Source organism: Arvicola amphibius, chromosome 13, assembly GCF_903992535.2.
Source record: "Arvicola amphibius chromosome 13, mArvAmp1.2, whole genome shotgun sequence".
NCBI classification, from domain to species: domain Eukaryota; kingdom Metazoa; phylum Chordata; class Mammalia; order Rodentia; family Cricetidae; genus Arvicola; species Arvicola amphibius.
The window spans coordinates 63,443,560-63,467,781 of NC_052059.1; the positions used below are offsets into that span (position 1 = coordinate 63,443,560).

General features: G+C 45.5%; 1 long non-coding RNA gene and 1 pseudogene across 1 annotated transcript; both read left to right on the forward strand.

Moving 5' to 3' along the window:
- The first annotated feature begins 218 nt into the window (after positions 1–218).
- On the forward strand, positions 219–14,761 carry LOC119799917. The gene is made up of 3 exons (XR_005282949.1): positions 219–435; positions 6,002–6,187; positions 13,945–14,761. It is a non-coding gene; the product is annotated as an uncharacterized LOC119799917 (long non-coding RNA).
- A 7,048-nt stretch (positions 14,762–21,809) lies between these two features.
- LOC119799870 lies at positions 21,810–22,522 on the forward strand (annotated as a pseudogene).
- The last annotated feature ends 1,700 nt before the right edge of the window (positions 22,523–24,222 follow it).

Genomic DNA, 24,222 nt, shown 5'->3' on the forward strand with positions numbered 1-24,222 from the left:
CAGCTGTGTTCTACAACCGCAAGACGAACACGTAGCAAAACAGAACAAGGTCAGCGCATAGGCCTGCAGAAGCGACCAACCAAACACCCAGCTGTACTAAGGTCAGTGCACTGGGCCTGCAGAAACCACCAATCAAATGCCCAGCTGTACTAAGGTCAGCGTACTAGCTTGGGGAAGCGGCCAGGCAAACACCCAACTGTACTAAGGTCAGTGCATGGGCCTGCAGAAGCCACCAGTCAAACACTCATCTTTACTAAGGTCAGCGCACAGGCCCGCAGAAGCCACCAGTCAAACACCCAGTTGTACTGAGCATGGCTCTCCAGCTGGAGGAGACTGGTACGCTAGAAAGGAGCCTTGTCCATCCTTGACCTTGGTGAAGGTCAGTAGGTCACAGAGCTTAATAAAGCTATGAGCATGAACTGATACTCACTTCCGGTAAGACACAGAACATCTGACATAAAACTCTTTGTTAGCAATTTCGGGAAAGAACTGTCTTAATCTGATGATATGTTGTATGTTACAGAAGGCTTCCAACAGTCCGTAAGAAAGGCCTAAATAATAGGAAAATGTACATTTTTCTAAGAGGCGTAATATATCCCATATGTTAAGAGCTAGGTCATTTTATGTAACTATGTATTTTATGCAATCATTGTTTGGTAGGTTGAAAATATTACACAAAGAAAAATATTTTTAAATTTTTATATAAAATATAAAGCAGGGTATGATGGTGCTCACCTGTTATCACAACCCTCCGGAGGCTGAGGCAGTAGGATTGCTGTGAGTTAAAGGTCAACCTAGGCTGGAGTGACTTTGAGGAAAATCTGGACTACATGCTAAGACACTGTCTCACAAAACCAAATATATGTGTATTTGGATAAATTATAAATCATGCCTTTAAAGTCATCCATCAATAAAAAAGAAAAAAAATGGAAGAAACAAAGAACTCCCGGAAATCACCTTAGAACTCTAGCTCTAGTCTGTTAGTCCAGATGAGACTCTGGGCTCAGGAGCTGTTTTCTCGTCCCTGTGCCATCTGTACCTGAACTGGGCCCCGATACACAGTAAGGGCCCAGTACACACTGTCTGAGGGAGAGACTGTGTGTGTAGTATTAAGTTGATAAAAACACACTCATTTGGGTCTTGTCAGTCGTGTGAAAACTGATTGCGGTTCTCACAGTTTAAGCAGACTGACTGTGATGTCTGCGTTTCTCTACGTGTTGACCGCACCTGGCCTTGTTCTCTGGGCCTTGGAAAGCGACTTCCCTAAAGGCTGTGCCTGAGGTATTCCCCAGAGGGGAGCGATAGTGGTTGATCATCCAGAGACTGAGTTCATAGCTGCTGTCTTGCCCTTAGGCCTTCCTTCTCGCGTACTTATTATTTTTTCTGGAAGCAGGAAGTGATCTGTTGGATTAAAGTGCACTGTGTGTGCGCGCGTGACAGGTGGGTGTCACACACCTTTCAGCCTCAGCTGGACATGAAGTTTGCTAGCAGAAGTGTCTGCTGGATTTCTAGGGAAGGATGAAGGATGTATTTCCTTAGAATTCTGTTCTTTCATGAAATTTCAGCTTCAAATGTGTTCAGTCTCTCCCTTCTGTGAAATAGAAAAACATATAGATTAGGAGCTAAGATATTATTGGAATAATGATTCCAAATATAGAAAGGTATAGCCCAGAAAGAAGAAAAAGATGACATCAACAAGTACCTTTAAGTATGACTATGACCAAACTCGCATGGAGATCCAAAGCCAAGGCAAACAGAGGGTCTGACCTAGGAGACCCCCAGTGAATCTAGGGAGGGCAGCCTGTGTACATTTGCACACACATACATCTCTCACACACAATCACAATTAATAAAGCAGTGATTAAAACAACACATGATTAATAATAATTGCAAGATGGTAAGATTAAAAGCTTACACAGAAATCCACAAGAACAGTGCCTCCCAGGAGTGGGGTTCATCAGGGGAAGCTCTCTGAAGTAGTGGGATTTGAGCAGAGCCTGTTAAGTTCAATATTTTAGGTTGCTCTTCATCTGACAAACATTGATGTAAGTGTCTTTGTGGGCTGGGTCCTGGCTGAGCCACAGCCTGAGGTGTCAAGATGAACAAAACAAGATCATATTCTTCTCTTCATTCTTTTCAAAATATTTTTTCCTTTTTTTTTCTTCCTTTCTGCAGTGTGTGTGGTATGCATGGCATTCACATGTGTGTAGATGCATACATGTGTTGAACATGGGTATGTGTACAGGCATACGCTTGCAAACGGGTACATATGAAGTGGATGCCGCAGCTGACATCAGGTGTCTTCTTCCACCGAGCTCCGTTTTATGTATTAAAGCCAGGTCTCTTGCTGAACCTGAGGCTTGCCATTTTAGGTAGTCTGGCTAGTCGGTTTGCCCCAAGGGTTTATCCAGCTCTACCCCCCCCCCCAGGTGCTGGGATTACAGGCTTTTACATGGATGCTGAGAATCCAAACTCCAGTCCTCAGCCTTGTGAGGCAAGAGCTTTATTCACTGATCCAACTCTCCAATTCTGTGTGCCTTTTGATGTCACATTGGAATTCCTGGTCAAGTGTTTCTGGATCCAGTGATAACAAAGGCAGGCACAATAAGGAGGAGCCGTAGCTAATGTGGGAAGGTTGTTCACAAAGACCTCTTGGGTGCTCTTTGAAACAGGGTCTCAATAGCCCAGGCTGGCCTGTAACTTCTTATGTAACCGAGGACAGCTATGAACTTCTGATCCTCCTGCCTCCACCTCCCAAGTGCTGGGATTGTAGGGGTGTGCAACTAAGCCAGGCTGACACAAATTCTGAACCAGAAGGAGAGTAGTCCTAAGATCTTGCTCAGCATACATGGGCTTTTAGCAGCAAGTAGTTCATCCTATTATGTTTAAAAAAAAAAAAAAAACCTAGGCTTATGATTTAGTATTTTACTTCCAGATAGTAACTCTGACCCTGCAGTTTCTGGGATGCAGCTGTAAATGTTCACTGAAATTATCATAAATGTCTTCTTTTTCTTTCTTTTCACTCATTCGTTCATTCATCCATTCATTTTTTGACACAGGATCTCACTAGGTAGCACTGGATGTCCTGCAACTCACTCTGTAGACCAGGCTGGCCTTGAACTCACAGAGATCCAGCTGCCTCTGCCTCCTGAGTGCTGGGACTAAAGGCATGCACCACCACACCCATCTGCCGTGGATATTTTCCATCTCTAGTTCTTATAGTATTACTTTAAAATTTTTCTAGTGTTCTTATGTTGTTTTCATAGCTTCTGTTTGCTATTTCCTTTTTCTAATTGCCACATTTAAAAAAATCAAAGATGACTGACATCAGCTGTGAACCCCCCTCCCCAGCAGGGATGCTTTCCTGTCTGTCTAGCTGCCACCCCCATCAGTTACCCTCCTAGCTGCTGCCGCCTAGCCTTCCTGGCCCTTCATGATCCTGGTCCTTCACACTGCTGTCTCTTAAAGTCCCTTGTCTAGCTCTGCTGTGACATCTACAATGGGTTTTCAAACCTTGCCTGATGGTCCCACCTACCATGCTTCCTTCTCTGCCTGCCTTTTGCAGTAAGTATCAAGGCTTCCCAACCACCAGAGGTGTGTGACCACATTTCCCCGGCTTTCTTCCTGCTTCCCCAGCATTCATTCAGTTTCCTTGGCAGAGTCCCTTCTGCCCCTCACTCCCTCCCCATGAGGGTTGGCCAGAGTTCTGTCCTGTCTTCTCTCACTATTCCACATGATTCCCTCATGGTAAGCCCTCTCAAACATCTATCTCCAGCTCAGATGCTCAGTTCCATGTGCCCAAAACTGTGTCCCTCATTCCCCTGTCACTCACCCCTCCTGACTGCCACGTGTGCTTTCTGCATGTAGATGGGACATCCTTGCCCTGCCAGCCATGCAGAAATCTGGGAGCTGCTTTTGGACCCTTCCTCACTCCCCACATTTGATCATCCTGAAGAGGGGACCCGCTAATGTTTCTGGAGTGAATGTCCTTTTGCCAGCTCCTTTGCCCTCGTCAGTTCTCGCGATTTTACCAATACACTATCTTGGCAAATATTCATAATAACCCTTTTTCCCAAGGGAAAAAAATGAATACTTAGTTACAGGTGGATGATACTTGCTGACACCAGGATTTGAAAGTAGGAAGTTCTGCTCTGGACCCTCCCCAGCACCCTGGTACTGGGGATTGAAGCCAGAACCTTTGCACATCCTCAGCTCTCATTTTACTTTGTATTCTGGGATAGTGTGCTGGATGGTTTTAGACACGAGCTAATGCCATCTGAGAGGAGGGAGCCTCAGTTGAGAAAAATGCCTCAGGAAGATCAAGCTGTAGGCAAGTTCTTAATTAGTAATAAATGGGGAGGGCCCAGCCCACTGTGGGTGGCTTCATCTAAGAGCAGGTGGCCCTGGGCTCTGTAAGAAAGCAGATTGAGCAAGCCATGGAGAGCAAGCCAGTAAGCAGCACCCCTCCATGGCCTCTGCATCAGCTCCTGCCTCCAGAATCCTACCCTGTTTGAATTCCTGTCCTGTCTTCCTTTGATAATGAACTGTGATGTGGAAGCATAAGGCAAATAAACCCTTCCCTCCCAACAATAGAAACCCTGATTAAGGCAGATTTACCCAGGCTTGCCTTGAACCTGCACCCTTCCTGCCTCAGCCTCCCGAATGACTAGGCTTACAGGCCTACCCCAGAAGCCCCGGCTCAGGATCCTCGTGTTTAAACACCAATTCTATTGCTGTGTTCTTCGGAAGAAGCGATGGACAACTAGCTTGTATAGTCTTTTCTTTGCTATTGCTATTGAAAAGTGTGGTCCAAAGACTGACACACACCACACCACGTGTGGCCCTGCTGGAAATGCTGGCTCTTAAGGCCACCCAGGCCCACCCAGGACAATTTGCATTTCACTGTGGGTCCAGGGGATGCTTGTGTCCAGCTGCTGAGGGGAGCTGTGTGTGTGTGTGTGTGATCAAAGTGTTTGTCTTCATGGCCCCATTCTTTCATTGAATAGCTTCATCTGTGGTTCACAGTGAGACTTTTTTTTGTGGAAGACAGAAGCACTTCTAACTCATAGCAACGTATCTTTCCAACTCAGATCAAGAAAGCTGTAGGGACGAGCGACGAGTGGGTCCTTTTGTGTGTGACCTGAAGAATATCTACTCCCTCTGGGGTGTCTGGCCATGCACTACTCTGTCTCCCATCAGCAGCAACATACAAATACAAAGAAAGACACTTCTGAAAGGAGTGGGGAGCCTAGCGGGAGACGCAGTCCCTCTTCAGGTTTGTGACATGGGTTGCCACCTGAGTCACACTCATTTGCAGTCACATAAAGCAGAGGTGGAGGATAACGGAGGCTTGGGTGCCGGGTGCACTGCCAATAGATGCGAGCACAAACCCGAGAATCCCTAGGTCTATGGCCTGGCTTTTGCAGTGGGACCACACACGTGAAATAGTCTTTTGTGTTGATTGCTGAGTTCCCCTTCACAAAGATTGTATCCTGGGAACCCTTGTCTCCAGCTCCGAGGCCAGGCATGGAGAGGCAGATTGTGAATGCCCCCTCATCTGCATGAGCAGGGGAAGATTTGCTTTCTGCATTTGCTCTGACCTACAGCTACAGTCTGCAGGACTCGTCCTCGAAGCCTCAGAACTTGATCCAAAGATCATTGCTGTCTTACAGTTTATATGAGAAAATCTGTCTCCTGCTTTCACAATTAACACTGAAATGCTAAGTGGTAATATTGATGAGTCTGGAGGAAATATGAATGAATCTCTCTCTCTCTCTCTCTCTCTCTCTCTCTCTCTCTCTCTCTCTCGGCAGGCTTAGTGAAATCTGTACCAGTGAATCCAATCCCATTAAAATGACTTGTAAAAAAGTGAGGTTTGCATGCTGCTAAGCCGTTTCTGTATGGCGGCAACATCTCTACATGCAGCATGTACGTGTGAGATGCTTCCGTTCCAAATCGAATCTGTGCAAAGATGGTCTTCAGATCTGCCGTCTTCTCTTAGGGGTCTTCTGAGAGAAACACCCGCCAGCTCAATCTCTTCCTGACGATGAGACCCTGGAGCCTTCAGATGCAGCAGGAGGAGAAGCTGAATTGAGCACAGTTTCAGAAATACCTGTGACTAGGGGATTCCACGCTGCAGAAAATGGTCTCCAGAAACAGGAGTCTGACTTCCCTCTCCAGAACAAAGGTAAGATTTACTTTTTTGATGGCTGCGAATTTTTTCTGTCTCATAAGAAAGGAATTTAAAGAACCTCGATTCTTAAGGAAGTCAGAAGCAGGCAACTGAAGGTGGGCTTGGGTTGCCCTGATCTACCCTGCTCACCTCAGCCACACACCAGGCCTCAGGCAAGACCTTCCAAACCCTCCTCTGCCCACTGAAGTGGCAGACTTCTTTCAACTTTGACCCAAATGGTGTTTGAACTTTCATCCCAAGGAGGCAGTTTTGAACATTAAGCCACTTCAAGACTTGAAAAACCCCTGGATATATGAGCTGTTCTTAGGCAAGGGTCCTAATACCCTGGTCTTTGACCAGCCAATGAAGTAGACACTGTGTGTCCCAATCTCAGAGGTGTTACGCTAGATGTGGTTTGTCATCAGCAGAAGGCATTTCTGCCTGACCCATTTTAATAGATAAAAAAGCTGTCTGAGAAAAAGATAAGGGGCAGGTTCCTTTAACTTTTCAAGTCCTTTTATGTGGGAGAAAGTAAGACTATAGCTCAAGAAAGCACAAGTGAAATTGCAAAAACAACAATAACAAAAACCAGAGCATTTTAGGGTAAGTTATGCTCATATTTAGGGGCCCAATTGTAGAAAGCCAAGCCATACCTCAGGCTGTCAAGGTAGCTTTGCAGGTAAAGTACTAGCCACAAAGCCTGAGGACCTAAGTTTAAACTCCAGGACCCACATGGTGGGAGGAGAGAACTGACCCCCTCAAATTGTTCTCTGACCTTCGCACACACACCCCATGGAAAACATATGCTCACCCCCACATAGACAAAAGTAAGAAAAAAAATTATAATATCTCACAATGTCTTTAGGAAACATGGCATTATAAACAATGGGCATTTGAATAGACAACCCTCTCTATTCCTGACTAAATTTATGGAGGATTTGCCTTTAGGCCACAAGCAGACCCAGATGAGGATACGCCTCAAAGAGACCATCTGAGGGGCAGAGTGAGTCTGAGGGGATTAACAGCAGAATAAAACCCAGATTAAATCAAATAACCAAAGAGAAATTAGTAGCGCTAGAAAGGTTTTCCTGTCTGTCTCAGAGAAACGCCTACCTCAGTGTACTCAGAGAGGAGGGGCACCTGGCAGCTGTCAGTCGAAGCCCCAAACTAACTTTGATTTCTATTCGGAGCACCCATGACTTGCTCCTTTAAAAAAGTAATTTATACTAGCTTTATTTTTCCTGTCAGTTAAAGTAACGGAGACTGCCAAAACACTGTCACTTCTTCTAAGTGATTGCTGCCCTCCCTCCCAGGGCTGTCATAAGTGTCTCAAGTGCATTTGTCTTTGGAATGTTGCTCCTTTATTGCCTTTTGTGGGTCCTGTCTTACTCTGGCATTTTTACTGCGGTAGACACATTGCTATATTACAGCAGGCCAAAGGTCATTCACATGGCCATCAATTCGAAGAATGATTTTTTTTTTTTTGGTTAATAAAACTAACTTTCTTAGCTGAGGACCGCTTGCTGTGGGGAGGGTATATATTTGCCAGATCATAGTTTTCTTGGAAGTGATGGAATGCCAACCATCAAATTATAATGACTTGTCAAAAACCAAATTTCCTGGGGCTTGGAGAGATGGCTCAGCAGTTAAGAACTCACACTGCTAATCCAGATGATCCAAATTTGGTTCCCAGCATCCATGTCAGGTGGCTCGCAGCTGTTTGCAATACCAACTCCAGGGGCTCTGATGTGTCTGGCCACTGAAGTCACCTGCACTCACATGGTGGTGAAGCCACCTGAACTTCCACGTACAGGCCCACCCACAGAGAGACACGCGTGCACATCCTTAAAAATTAAAGCTTTGGAAGAAATAAAGAAGCCCCACTAAATCTTCCTTTGAGTCACATGGGTGTTGAGGATGACAAGAAGGTCCCCTTATGCAATGAAGTGGCAAGTGTCACCTTCCTCCGGCCTCACAAAGCCCCCAAGTCAGGGGAAAGAAAGGTGTATGCTGCCTAAGGCCAGGGTTTCCAGGGTGGGTGGTGGGCAAGGGAAAACCACCAGCCATCAGCAGTGTTCATTGACAAGTTCATTCCTGTTTTCCTCAGCTGGGGTTTTGTAAACACAAGGTGGGCATGACGACAGGACACACCTCCTTGGTTTATGTGGAGAAAGAAAGAGGCACACAACACTGGCTCTCTACCATGTTAGCCAGTGAGGCTGCCCGCTGCACTAACAAACAGCCCTGTTCCCCTGGGCTTGGAGCAATCCAGCCACTCTCGCTGAGGCTTTTGCCCACTGTGGGTTCCTTGAGTGAATGGCAGCCAGCTCGAGGTGGTCACTCAGGAAGCCAGGAGATAGTGCAGTTACCATGCAGGTGACGTGCAGAGAGGGAAGAGCTCTAAGGGTTTCACGAGGGCAAGTAATGACCAACTCAGCAATGACCCGTGGGACTTCTCAGCAAACTCATTGGCCAAAATGAGACATAGGACCCCACTTACCTGCAAAAGGCCATGAAGGCGTGTGCTGGAAATATTTGGTGATTACTACCAATGATGGCCACAAGATGTTTTATATGCACATCTGTGGGTGTGCAAGGGTGTGCGAAAGGGAGAGAGCAAGGGGGAAGGAGAAGGTGGAGTCAGAGACAGACCTGATCTCTTTCTGTAGGTGGATCAGGGATACTTGCTCCAGCTTAGTCTCCACATAAAGCAGGACCGTCATATTTTCATGGGGACTCCACCCCACCCGATGCCCAGGTAGGGTGAAAAGGGAAGGGACCTAACCTACGATGAGCTCTCCTCTGTTCTCTCAGTCTGTGCAGTCCACATGAAACAACTGTCAAGACAGAGAACATTCTGCATGGGTGACAAGATCCGCTGGTCAAATGCCACCCAGAGAGTTGTTTTTGAGTAACTGGGGCACTCTGCTGCAGGCGGGGCTGGGGCAGAATATACACTGGTGTGACATTGGGTCAGAAGTCATCTTAGCTCTCAGATACTCATGTGTAGAGATAAGCCTAAACTTGGTGTGGGTCTGAGTCACACATAACAGATCACATTATAACTCTGACTCCAGAAGGGCATCACAAAGCCCTGTCTAGCACAGACAGACTCAATGACGTTTCCAGTTCATTATTTCATGCGACATCAGGGAAGACAGATGCTCCCGGCCCTCTATAGAAAGTGCAGCATTCCTTTCAGATCCATTAATAAAGTAAAGCTCAGAGATGGAATTTCCCAGGTGAACTCTGCCCTGGTCATGTGGTGAACTACACAGTGCAGGAAAAATACCAAGGGCACCGGGGCACCTGCCTCACCAGCAGACCCAGAAGCTCTGAGCTTTCCAGGCATCCCTGGACTCAGGATCATGGGTCAAAGTTGCATTCCTGACCCAGCTGGTGGGTTGGAACCACTTAGGGGAGACTCCTGCTGATTGGCAATGGCGCCAACTAATGACCTAGTCCTGCTGTGGTCTGAACCAGTGAACGTCTCCCAGCACAACCATATCCCCAGTGGAACCTGGGGGCCTCCTGAAACTAGATACTCAGCAGGAAGCCTTGGGCTAGGAGTTAGCCAGACCTAGGTTCTGATCTCAAGCCTGCTGCTGACTGGCCTCCTTCCACCTACACGCTCTTTCTGGCCTGTTTCTCTTCATATGAAATGTTGCATTTGAATTAGCTGGGGCTTTTCAAACTTCGTTTTCCCACCTTCATTACCAAATGAAACCTGGCCACCCTGAGTTAGCAGAGGAGTTGCGAGACACAAGCCCCACCCCACCCCAGGGCATTTAGTGCTTTCGCACTCCTTTGCTTCTCTTTGAGACCTCTGGTGCCTTGAACACTTAGGAAGCCTCATTACTTCACACAGAGCTCAGGCACCTTTCTGCTAGCAGAGGGTGAGCTCTCAGGTCCACAGCGCCCTTCACTGTGAGGCACAGCCCCCCTGGCTGACCCGCCTCGCAGAATTCCCACGAGCAGGCTGAAGAGTTACAGACTCTGCCTTCCTCAGAGACCTCTGGATAGGGCAGGTGGAGAACAGGTGTCTTAGCTTTAAAAGACCCGGGGATGGGGACATGTGTGGCTCAAGTCTTTAATCCCGGCACTTGGGAAGCAGAGGCATGGGCATCTCTGTGAGTTTGAGGTCAGCCTGGTCTCCATAGCAAGCTTCAGGGCATCCAGGACTACAAAGCAATGCCGGATAGGGAGGAGTGTAGATGATATTCCGGGGACCCAGAGTCCTGAGTAGACAGCCCTAGTGGGGTGCTCATCCATGACAGTCCACACCAGGAGTCCCACAGTTCTACATGGAGCAGATTGAAAGTAGTGAGAAACAGAAAGAATTCTGTGTAATGGGCACCTGGCTGGCACCAGCAATTTGTGCTGAGGTCTTGACATCCCCTCTGCTCTGCCTCCCTTCTGGAAGCATCCTGATACACAGATGGAGTCAACTGCTGACAGCTTTGGTTTTCTTGTTTGGAGTTTGCTTATTTTTAACCCTTTATAGACATGCTGCAATCAGCAATTTGAGCGTGTTATTTTAAAGCTCTCAGGGGGGTCCAGGACTCTGCCTTGCCCTAACAGCGCTAGAAAAGGAAACCATTTCCCAGGTGAGAAATGAACAAAGTTCCCATAAAGTCAGAATCCGTGGCTCACTTATGCCTGACTGTCATGCGTACTGGCACATGGACGTATGTGTCACTGCCTCATCGGGCCCCTTTCTCTTCTCTCTGTTGCCCCAATTTAATCACCGTGGGAGCAAAAACAGCTCAAGGAAAACAGAAAAAAACATGGAGTTTTTTTTCATCAGTGCTCCTGTGTTTTCTGTGGTCAAGTCTCTCTGTGTTTAAGCTGGCCCAGGGTAAAACAAACAAATTAAACAGAGGAAATATTTGGTTCCTCAAGAAAGATGTCCTTCTTGTTTTTGGAATTATGAGGCCTCATTGAGTTATCTCTCATTTTCCTAGTAAAATATTGCATCTGTTTGGTGTGTGTTGGGGGTGTGTGTTGCACAGCGTGCACACTAGTAGAAATAAGGGGACAACTTACAGGAGTTTGTGGGTCCAGAGGATCAACCCTACTTGGTGGTGATTGCTTTTCCGTGTGAGTCAGTCACCTTGCCAGTCTGCCTGCTATCCATCTGAGCAGACATGATAGCCTATGGATCGCACTAGCGCGCGAGAGCTCACTTTCCTCTTAGCTGTAGAATTAAATGCTTTTGTGAGCCACGGAATGGGGTAGGGACTGGAATGGGAGCTGGGGTAACCTGTGCTGAGTGGACCCCATCTAACTCCTTCAAGTGGAGTACAGGCCAAATACAGACCTTTGGCTTTTTCTAAGAAATAGAAACTTCATTTTAATACAAATCAATTAATTTTAAATGTTGGCAAAACTATAACAAGAAAAGTTAAGAAAAATAACCACCACCATGGGGTTACCAGATCAGCAGGCAAGCAAGACACCTTGTAAAATCGGAATTTCAAGTAAAGAGTGGGTGGGGTTTAGTATATCTCAACTATCGTATGATGCACATATTAAAATATGATTTGTTGTTCATCTGTGTGGTGGTTTGAATGAAAATGGTCCCCATAGGCTCATAGGGAATGTCACTGCTAGGACATATGGCCTTGTTGGAGTAGGTGTGGCTTTGTTGAAGGCAGTGGGTTACTGGGGTGGGCTTTGAGGCTTCGGGTGTTCACATCAGGCCCAGTGGCTCACTCTCTCCTCCTGCTGCCTGCTGATCCAGATGTAGAACACTCCGCTACCTCTCCAGCACCATGTCTGCCTGCACGCCACCATGTCCCATCATGACAAAAATGGACTAAACCTCTGAACTGTAAGCCAGCCCCAATTAGATGTTTTCGTTTATAAGAGTTGCTGTGATCATACTGTCTATTCAAAGCAATAAACCTTGACTAAGACGATGTGAAATTTGAAAGTAACTGACAATCCTAGGTGTACCTGTGCCTGTGGATCGCACTAGCGCGCGAGGTACCAGCTGGCCACCTCCTCTTCAGATAAGGACTTCTGCAGCAGATCTGAAAAGCGCAGTGTGGTTTCCTTTTCCAGTCTATATTTGTGGGATATATGCACACTGTGCTTCGTGCTGCCACAGTGTATTCTAGAGTGTGGTACAGGGGGTGAGCGTTTCCACACTCTCTGGGCTGCAGTGTACATTAGTGTGTTCTCTAATTTTCCTGCAACTTGACAGAAGCTAGTGGTGCAGTAGAATTGTCTGTAATCTGTCAATCATGTTTTAAATAAAACACTGATTGGCCAGGCAGAAAGTATGGGCGGGAAAACCAGACAGGAAGTAGAAATGATGTAATGAGAACAGGAGAATTCTGGGAAGGGAGGAAGTTGATTCCTCCCACTCCTGCCCAGATCACCGAAGTGGCCGGATCTGTGATCTGCAATCACTGGACAAAGGTACGAGCCACATGGCTAACATAGATCAGAAAATGGGTTAATCAAGATTTGAGAGTTAGCCAGTGAGAGGCTAAAACTAATGGGCCAATCAGCTTTATAACTTATAGAGATCTCTGTGTTATTCTTTGGGGCTTGCCGGCTGTGGGTTACTGGACAGGACAGAAACCCAAACAAGCAGGCCTGCCCCCTCATGTTACAGCTAGAGTAATCTGAGAGGAGGGACCCCCAATTGAGAAAATGTCCCCATAAGACCAGGCTGCAAGCAAGCTTAAGCTTCTTAATAAGGATTGACGTGGGAGGGTTCAGATCACTGGGCAGTAGTCACCCCTTGGGATGGTGGTTCTGGGTTCTGGATTAAAGCAAACTTAGTAAACCATGGGGAGCAACCCAGTGAGAATTTGTCCCTCCATGGCCTCTGCATCAGCTCCTGCCTCCAGGTTCTGCTTGAGTTTTCTGCCCTGCCATCCTTCACTGAAGTACCAACTTGCTTTTGGACACAGTGTTCATTCCAGCAAGGAATGCCAACTGAGACCATTAGTGTTGCTCACTGTTTGAGGAGCACTGCCTTCTGTAAGGGATAGCTTGTGTCATCTTAATTGTGCTGAAATGAAATTCAGAGATACCATAGTTCACGTTCAAAAAAAATCAACCAAAGGCCCTAATTATAAGAAATAAAGATGTAGAAGACTTGTTTTGTTTTTAATTATGTGCTGTGTCTCTTGGGATGCGTACAACAGAGGTGGATGTGGCAGAGACCAGAAGAGAGACTGAGATCCTTGGGAGCTAAAGCCACAGGTGGTTGTGAGTGCCCGATGTGGGTGCCTAGAAACCTAACTCAGGTCTTCTGAGAGCAAGCAAGTGCTTCAACTGCTAAAGCCATCTCTCCGGCCCAAGAAATTAAAAAAAAAAAATCAGAAGCAAGCAATGTGCAGTGCTTGATTGTGGTACGTTAGTGTCTATAGGACACTTGGCAGCTGGTGGGCTGGGTGGAGCCACAGACACCACAGGGCACCGCACTTCCCTGGACTCTAGCTGCTTAATCCTCATACTGCCCCACAGCCTTCATGATACCCAAAATAATAGCCCATACATATTTCCAAACCAGCCGAGCCCCGGGGGAAGTGCTGGCGAGACTAGGGCTGTTAGCAAAAGGGTCAGAGCAGCAGTTAGTGACGGGGAAAGCAGAGGTATAGCTGAGCTAAAAACCCAGGTAAGCATTGCTGCTTTATTAGGGAAAACTGGATGGGAACTAGCTGAGGACTGAAGGAGACAAGAGGAGGCTTTACGTGGGAGAGGCGAGACAATGCGAGAATTTGTTCTGGAATAAATGGATTCTGTTATCCTAGATGTCTGCAGGAGTTCCAAGAGGAGCCACATGGAGTTGGTAGGTGGTATGGTCAGAGGTGGAAGCCTGGAAGGCAAGGAAGCATCATCTCTGTTGATGGGCATCACCCCAAATGAAGACCCTGTAAGAGGGGACAGGGTACATTGGACACAACCCTGAAAACAGTCTCTGAAAAGATTCACTCTTCTATCATGAGTGAATGAATGAGGCAATTTGCAGAAGAGGAGCGGGAACAAAAACAAAGGAAGTGGTTTTGTGGCAGAAGGCACAAGAGGAGAGGAGAATGGACCTAAGACCACGAAGAGTTCCGCCGACATAGCGGACTTGGGAAAGCTGAGCGCAAGATTTCTGATGGCTACGCAGCTGCAGACGGAGCACAGTGCCTGGTTGTCAGAGCCTCGTTAGCGTTTGATGAGAAAAGATAGGCATAGCCTCTCCCCTCCCTTGTGTGGGGCTGGACCTGAAGCCTGCCTGGTGCTCCCACACACATGCTCTACTGGAATCACTCGTGTTTCCGTTTTGCTTATTTGTTTGAGATAGTGTTTTGTTTACATAGCTTTGGCCTCGTTTTAGACTCCATTTTATAGCCCAGGCTGGTCGTAAAGCCATGATTTTCTTGTCTCTGCCTCCTCAGTACTAGGATATAGGTTGTCGACAACTATATCCAACTCCTAGGGACGTTCTTAATGGTTTTGTCATCCCTCCCCCCCCCCATGCTGGGGAGCTCCTTCCTCTCCTTCAGCCAATAGACTATAAGATACCAGCCCACTTGGGCGTGGTTTCTTTTGCTTTAAAAAACAGCAGTAGCCCTGTGCTCTCTCTCTCCTCTCTCTCTCTCTCTCTCTCTCTCTTTCTCTCTCTCTCTCTCTCTCTTCCAGCTTCCGGATGCTTAGACTTTGTCCTAGTCATCCAGAGGGCTGTTGTCTGGGACGGTTGATCTGTAAGTGTTCCTCTAAATAAATAACCCTTTTATTAATCATAACTCCGAACTGGTGTGGGATTCCTTTGTGAGTTACGCCTTCACCCCAAGTTCATACTTTTCCAGAATTCTTCCCCCATCTCATCATGTCTGCTCTTTTTAGCTGTTCTCAGCCCTTGTCCTCTTTTCCAGGATGCAAGTGGGCCCCAATGGCACCCGTTACTCCCTATAGTCCATACTCAGCACACAACCACAAATAGCTTTGGATTCTCTTCAACTCAAAGCTCTGTAGATAGAAAGCCCCTCAGACATCCAGGATCTGGCCCTGTGCTACTTCCTGACTTAACCTCCCCTACGCTACGCTGGCCTCCTGCTCTGCACAGCATTCTGGAGCGCTTCTCTGTGTGCCTGTGTGCTGGTTGTTGGCTCTGCCTTCCCAAACTCTCTTTCCGTCTCACCCTCCTGTGCACTCCAGTCACTGTGTGCCACGTTCTTAGTGAAGCCTTCTGGCTGCCTTACAACTCACATTGCTGATCTCACTCATATGTGTTAATTTTGTTTTTCCTTAAACTTTATCATCAGTCAGTAGACCAGATGATGTCATACACATGTGTGTATAAATAATAAAACTCTTGGAATAGTTTATAGTCTACGTGATAAGAATGTCACCTAGTAAAATTTAAAAAATCTCTGTGATGTTAACTAACGCTCAGATATGCCTTGTGGTTTGAGACGTCATGCAGGTTCCAATGAGCCCATCATGATCTAATAAGTAATAGTATGTGTTACGGAGTGACTGTTCAAATTACAAAAATTCCTAGGCCCCAAATGGCATGACATTGGGAGCGGTCTTTGGGAAGAGGATGAGTGTTTGATGAGATTAATAGGATGAGTTCCTATGATAGGACAGATGCCTTATATAACAAGGCAGGGACCCAGAGTTCTCTCACCCCTGTGGTGTGCACCATGGAAGGCAGGTGGTGATGATGACAGTCTTAGAGTTTTTTATGGCTGTGAGAAGACACCATGCCCATGGCAGTTCTTACACAGTAATCATTTAATTGAGGGTGGTGACTTACAGTTTCAGTCCCCTCATCATCGTGACAGGAAGCACAGCAGTGTGCAGGCAGACATGGTGCTGCCTACATCTTGACCCAGAAGGCAGCAGGAAGTCGACTGACTGTCACACTGAGTGAAGCTTGAGAAAAGAGACCTCAAAGCCTGCCACCAAAGTGACGCCACTTCCTCCAACAAGGCTGCACCTCTAAATAGTGCCACTCCCTTTGGGGCCATTTTCTTTCAGACTACCACAAGTCACAGTGTCTTAGTGTCACTTCCTGTGGCCGTGATAACAATACCCTGACAAAAGCAACTTCAGGGAGAAAGGGCTTCTTTTTAGCTCACTGTCAGGGTTCAAGTCATTCATCTCAGGGGCCGTTACCATGGAGAAACCTGAAGCATCACTTACATTACATCCACAGCCAAGAGCTAGCATAATAAGTTAATGCATACACACACCTCCTGTTCATACAGGAACCAAACCCAGGGGATGGGGCCGCCCACTTTTGCATCACTGAATAAAATAAGACAACTTCCCCCACAGACACGCCCCACAGGCAAGTCTGACTGGACAATCTCGCCATGATGACTCTATTCAAGCTTCTATGTCAACATGACAATTAAGCTATGGCACATGTCCTCTCCAGAACCCCTTATTATTGGCGTATTGGTTGGCAGCATCCTGCCTCCAGAAACTGTGAGAAATGGATGTGTGTTTTTTAAGCCGTGGAGACCTCTACGTTCTGGTTACAGCAGCCTGGTCTGACTGAGGGCAGTTAGAGGCAGTGTTAGGAACGCTATGACTAGAATTCAGAGGGGACCGCTCTTGGCCCAGTGAAGGCTAACAAAGCACAAATGAAATCTCTTCAGAGAAAGCAGAACATGTCTCGCCTCCAACCACTGTTTGGGGGCAGCGAATAATCTGCACATCATCCGCTGTTGTGGACTTCTCCTCGTGGCTATGCTCTTTCCAAGCATGATTTGTCTCCCAATTGAGGTTATTTTACAGTTGGTTCTGTGCTTGGCCACAAGTAAAGCTGCCTAGATTCTGTTACAAACAGAATAGAAAAGCCATTACCCTACCCCACCCCTGTCTACCATTTACAGGAAAATAAGACGGTAAAGCATCCAAATATATAACACCCCAAAATTACTATGCAGTATGTCATGTTCTTTTCCACCTACTGTTGACACAGTTTGGGAAATACCTGTCCAATGTTAATCTTTCCTCACCATGGGATTATTGGCATGGTTTATTTATGTCTGTGGGTTGTTGCTGTTCATCTAAGCAGCAATACAAGTTCTAAATCACAGATGCTTCCATGGGTTTATTTCTTCACTTGTTTTGTTTTTAGGATATAATAGGAAGGACACTGTTAGAGCCTTGGGAGTTGTTGAATAACTGAAGTTATTCAATAGAAGGAGCGTTTAATTCTTGTCAAGTAAATAATTGCAGGGTTCTTTCAAAGCGTTGGTGGTGAAGTCCCTCTGGGCTCCACCCATGCAACGATGCCGGGTAGACCCGACTCTCTTCTGGTGCAAAGGAGAATACATCTGAAAACCTAGATAATATAATGAGTAAGACATTGGTAAATAAAAGCTAATTAAAACCTCAAAAACGGCAGTACATGTGGAAAAACAGATAATGGAGCAAGTAAGACATTTAGTAAATATGACCAAACAGTGATGGCATAAGCTTGACCTGAGCGGGCGACAGGATGCAGTTCTCCATCCAGTGACCGATTTGTCCCGAGGCAAGCTTCCAAGGTCACAAAAACGCTTCCTTGGCATGTGCTCTGAGGTAGGGAAAATCAGAAATGCTATGATAAGCATATGTGTACTTTAGGGACTGGGGTTTGTATACAAGAGAAGGGGTCTCTCTCTCTCTCTCTATCCTCTCTCTCTCTCTCTCTCTCTCTCTCTCTCTCTCTCTCTCCCTCTCTTCTTGATTTTGGGTTTTTTTTGAGACAGGGTTTTCTCTGTGTAACAGTCCTAGCTGTCCCTGGAACTCGCTCCATAGACCAGGCTGGCCTCAAACTCACAGAGATTCATCTGCCTCTGCCTCCTGAGTGCTGGCATTAAAGGCCTGTGCCACCACTGTCCAGTTTAAGCAGAGGATTTCATTGAGGAGAGGGCAAGCAGAGGCGAAGGCTGACCACCACACAGGCTTTCCTCTATACCAGCCGTTCTGAACCTGTGGGGCACGACCTCTTTCAAACACCCTTTCACAGGGACACCTATCAGATACCCTACATATCAGATATTTATATCACCATTCATAACAATGGCAAAATTGAAGTTATAAAGGAGCATTGGAAATAATTTTAATAATGTTCCAGGGTCCCCACAACTTGAGGAACTAGCTATAGTAAAGAGGCACAGCATTACGAGGGTTGAGAACCGCTGCTCTAGAGACAGGAGGTGGTTATCACGTGTGGGGCGTAACAGACCTCTGCTGAAGTACATGGAGAGTGGTTGGGATTTCTCTCTGTTCCTGTGCAGAGCAATCAGGTCTCCCTCCTTTACCCTTGAAAATGCCATTAAAGGATTCTGTTTTCATCTGCGGAGTCCATACACAGCCCTATTAATCCTAAGAGCAACTTCAACATGAAAATGATCCGAGCCTGGCCAGCACCGAGGACATCGGTCTGCTTCCGAGAGAGTCACAGAGGTCTGCGCAAGTCATCCCACTTAAGTGATCTTCCTTCTGTGTTCACCTACAACTCCTCTGCCCACAGTCCCAGGCCTCCCTGTGGCTCATTGTAGCTATCTTTCTGAGGCAAGGGTCGGTTCAGAGGGCAATTGTTGCCTCCTCTCTCTCCAGGGAGCAAGCTCTCATCATAAGGATTCTTTCTCCCAGCAAGCGAGGATGACCTGGAAATTTGACAGTACCAGTGTTACAGACCGCGCTTTCTCAAGAGAGAGAGATATTACCTTATAGAAACCAGCTTTTATCCTGCTGGGAAACTGTACTGTGTGCTGCGGATTGTCTCTGATTAGAGCCGGAGGGCTGTCTCCTGCAACACCTCAAAGGCAGCTGGAATCGTCCGTGACCCCGAAAAGAAGCTGCAGTGTTTCTTAAGGGGAGGTGGGGAAGACGACAGTGTCAACACGAGCCAGCGCATTCCTTGCCCAGAGTGAACATGAAAGCTCTTAAACACACCAGGAGAAAAGTCCTGAAGGTTTCAGAACTCCCAGTGATGGGAAAGTTCTTGGCTAACTTCCTAGAGCATTAACAGGCATTATAAATGTCCTTTAAGTTCATGCAGTCCCTAAGAACAAAAGAATTGTTTGGAGGATTTTAGTGTTTAGTGTTAAAATCTTGAGGGAGTCTAAAGGCTCTATTTGTAATTTCTCAATAAAAATCAAATCTTTGTCATGTTAAACAGGGTAGAAAACATGACAAACTATTTTTGAAACATCAGTAGGTGTTTTCTCAGTTACTTAGGTAATCATAACTGAGCCATGGGGTGTACCAGGCAACGCAGCAGGGATAGAGCTACGGTGGGGACCCAGATGGGCATGGTCCGTGCCTTCCTGATGCAGTGGGCAGGATAGGCTTGCGGTAAATCATGTCGAAGGAAAATGCCAGTGACCACAGTGTCCCATTTCAGAGATCATTAGGACCACTGTGTAGGATTTAGACATGCATTGTACCATAAAGACGAGGAGACCTCGAAAATGCGCAGAGCACAGCTCAGGGTCTTTCATGCTCAAAACCCAGAGTTTAATCTCCAACAACAGGGAAATCCATTATCTGAGTTGCTATCTAACAGATAATGATGTTTGAAACATAATGTGTGTTTTCTTGATTGATGATTGACGTGGGAGGTGCGGAGGGCCCAGCCCAGTGTGGGTGATGCTACTATTAGGTAGGTGGTCCTAGGTATTTCAGAAAACAAACTGAGCAGGCCAAGAGGAACAAACCAGAAAGCGGCACTCCTCCATGGCCTCCACTTTGCTTCCTGCCTCCAGGTTCCGGCTTGGGTTCCTGCCCCGACTTCCCTCGGTGATGGAGCGTGAGTTGTAAGGTGAAGCAAACCCTTTCTTCTCTAAGTTGCCTTTGGTCATGATGTTTAGCACAGCCATAGAAACTGACACACTAATCTATTATTTTTATTTATTTTTAAATATGTTTCATTTACTCTTGAATAATTTCTTACATGTATACTAAGTATCTTCAACATATGCACCACCAATTCCCCTCCCCAGTCCCCTTTGGATACCTACCAGCATGGCCTCCCCTTTTCCTTGTCTGCAGGGTACCATAACTGTGGGAAGTTCTAGGCACAAGGGCTGTGTTATGTGCGGAAGTAGCTCGTAGCATTCCTCCCGCCCTCCAGGTCTTATATTCTTTCCGCCTCCTCTTCTGTGTTTCCTGAACTTCTGTAGGGAGCTGCTATAGATGTTCCATTTGGGTCTGAGCATGCAGCAATCACTGTCAGCCCTTTGACCAGTTATGAGTCTGCAGAAGAAGCCTCCCTGGCCATAGTTAAAGGATACACTAAAACTTTAAAGCAAGCATGACTGAATTAGAAGCATGCTGTTGCTTTCATGTTCCGTCTGAATGTCTACATTCAAATAGGCATCTTTTAGATTTCTGTTTCTTGTGTTTCCAATGCTGTGGATGTGAATCATTGTGTAACAGAACCATGACAGCCCAGATAATTGTCAGGTGCATGTGTAAGATTTATGTTACCTGTGGGCCTCAGTTTCCCCTATATCCTTTCCTTCTTTGTTTGTTCATCTGTTTTTAGAGACAGGATTTCTCTGCATAGTTCTGGCTTTTCTGGAACTTGCTCTGTAGACCAGGCTGGCCTCAAACTCACAGAGATCCACCTGCCTCTGCCTCCTGAGTGCTGGGAGATTAAAGACGTGTGCTACCATGCCTAGCTTCTCCTTTCTTATGTCCCCTGCAAATTTACATCTTAGTAAGGACAATATGTGTTGTAGTGGAACCACTTGTTCATCCCTGCCACCCGGATGCTTAGCCCAGAAATAATCACACAGAAACTGTATTCATTAAATCACTGCTTGACACATTAGCTCTAACTTCTTATTGGCTAACTCTTACTTCTTAATTTAACCCATTTCTATTCATCGTATCACCACGAGGTCATGGCCTAACAGCAAAGTTTCAGCACATCTTTCTCCAGTGGTAGATCTATGGCATCTCTCTGACTCCGCCTTTCTTTCTCCCAGCATTCAGTTCTGTCTTCCCTGCCTACCTAAGTTCTGCTCTATCAACAGGCCAAGGTAGTTTCTTTATTCATTAACCAATGTAACTACTTGGTTTGTTAACAATCTATAAATAATATTATATTAAAAGACACTTGATAAACAAGAAGGAGGAGGAGAAGAAAGCAGCACTGAGTTATGGGTATAAAGACAAATATTTATATGATATTTAGAATGTAGGTTGATAACATATCCATTTAGCAGAAGAAGTGGAGTAGGGTCACCCCCCCCCCACACACACACACACACACACACACTAACCTTCCCAGGGCCTCTGACTTCCTGAACCACAGGTTTTTGACCAGGATTACACATCAGATGTGAATTTGTCCTTATAGAGCAGACCTCAAATTCGATTAGAAAGTGCTTAGTTGGTCCCACATGACACCTATGCCACTATTGCACGAGTGAGCATAACTTGCTAACAGGCTGGTATTGTAACCATCTGTTTTCATTAATGAAACTATTGATGACTCTTTGGATGCCTCTGGGGCCTCTCTAACCAACAGCACATAGGGAGCTACCCCATGCCTGACCCTGAGAGTTTTATTAATAACTCATACCTTCAGGGTTGGGGGATACATTATCTATCCATGCAGAATGGACTCTATAGCCAGCTTTTTTTAAAAAGATTAGTTTGTAGAAGCAAGATGGTGGTGACCAAACAGTGGCACAAGGGCATAGATGTTCAGGCAAAGAAGCCAAGAAGATGCTGAGCAGCCAGCTAAGCAGGTGGCTGTGGCAGAAGTGGTAGAGAAAGGAGACAGACTGCATCCTGAGGGTGGTGACCAAGAAGAAGTGGCATGGGGAAAGGAAGGAATGGACCCTCATCTTCTCCTCCAGAGGAATAAATAGCAGATCAAGACGGGGGGGGGCAAGACTGGAGAGTGTTGGTGTCTCACTCTGAAGCAGACACTAAGATGAAGCCTAAAGATAACATACTTGAGATGCACAAGGCTTGTGAAACTAAAACTGCAATAAATGTATCTCTTTATCAAACTGATTCATCTATTGATGCATTCATTGATCTGTTGATCAATGAATCTATTAATACATGATCTATTGATCATTGATGCATCTATTTGACACTAAGAAAAACAAAATCTCTGTATGTGGCTTTCAAATTCACCTCATGGGCCACCTGCCAAAAAATTTTTTATTTCAAAACATTAATATGCATACCCTGGCTGAACTAAAGATGACCGGAAACTGAGAAGTCTTGCCTCCATTCATCTTTTCACCCCATTCATGCTTTTGATGAATTGCCACACTGCGCTTTGTTAAAAGGCTCTCAGTTCAGATCCTTAGGAACCACAGCATCAGGCTTACTCTCACCATTTCAGATAGCAGGATATGGCTTTAGAGTTTCTAGATCACAGAAGGTGTGGCTACAATGGAAATGAGACCTCATTTTGTCTTAAATGTCACAAAGATTTTCAGGGGAGACTTGAAGGGCCAATGTCATAAGAAAATCCTCATTACTAGTCTCTAAACACGCCTCAGCATGGCCAAGGCCCATCACAGTGGCAGACTGCTGAGAGGATCAACAAATCTACGGTGTCATCAGTGAGACTGGGCGAGGTGATTCCTGCTTTAACCCCAACACTCAGGAGACTCTGAAAGTTTGAGGCCAGCCTGGTGTACATATACCATTTGAGGATAGCCAGAGTTACATAGAGAGACTCTATCTTAGGGAAACAAATGTTCATAAGCTAAGGAAGATAGATTGTTCCTCATGAACCCACTGAAGATGCCTCTGTTAGACCAGCAGAGGAAAAACCAATAGGAACACAGCAAGTAACACCAGAGCCAAGAGCCGATCTGAAATCAAGAAAGAGAGGGGTTTATCAGAGGTATCAAGACACACGGCAGAAGATAAGGAAAGAGAAGATAAGATGAATAGGTGGACAATTAATTTTTCCATTTATTTTGTAGGCCCTGTGTAAATACTTTGGGTATTCATGATTACCTTGTGTCTATTTAGGGCACCATTTTTAAAATCTTAAAAATCTTAAAATTATGAGTCTTTTACTAAATAAAACATCTCCAGAACTCAAATACATAGACAGATGATAGATAGATAGATAGATAGATAGATAGATAGATAGATAGATAGATAGATAACAAAAAACGATGCTTACAAAGTAATGGGTTTCCATAAGGTTTTTGTTTTTTATTTTTTTAATACAACCAGGCTGACCTTGAGCTCCCTGCATGGCCAAGGGAGGCTTGACCTTCTTCCTGAGTGACGGGAACACAGAGCTGAGCCTGCTCTGTCTGAGTTAGGCAAGCACTCTGCCAGCAGAGCTACAGCCTTAACCTTCTAAATTTTCTTAAAATATGTTCCGAAACACAAACTTCTTTACCTATATATTTTGAGAATTCTGGAGAGAAAGTTTTTATATCTACAGCATATCCTGAGCACTAATGTACCTGTTTCTTTGGTAATACTATTATTTTTTAAATGTTTGCTAATTTGATGTGGAAAATGGTTTTCTATACATTTATTTGTCCTGAATAAATATCAGAGATATTGAAATCATTCATCCATTTATTAATTATTTGTATTTTCTTTCATGAATTTTCTACTCATTCCTTTTGTCAATTCCATTAGCAAACATATACTTTTCATAATAAATTATAACAATGCCATGTTAATCAGTTTGCCTATAGCATTCTGAAACACATTTTGCTAAGTTACCATTCTTTTTTCTTCATGATTTTTGATACTCTGAAATTTACATTTTATATATTGCCTACTAAAAAGTGTATCTATAGTTTTCTTTGGATTCCCCCCCACACGGGTTAACATATTACAGGTGCTTTCTCATCTCATGAACAGTTTAAATATTTCCCCCATATTTCCTTCAATAGTCATTGTTAGGTGTTTATATCTTACTTTCGATTCATAATCCCCTCTTCAATATTCTGTAATCTAGAATGTGATGTAGGAATCAGATTGAGGGGCTGAAGAGACGGCTCGGGGGTAAAGGTCCTGCCGCTCTTGCTGCATCCACAGCTCACAGGGACTGCAATTCCAGCTCTTGGGGACCTGACATTGTC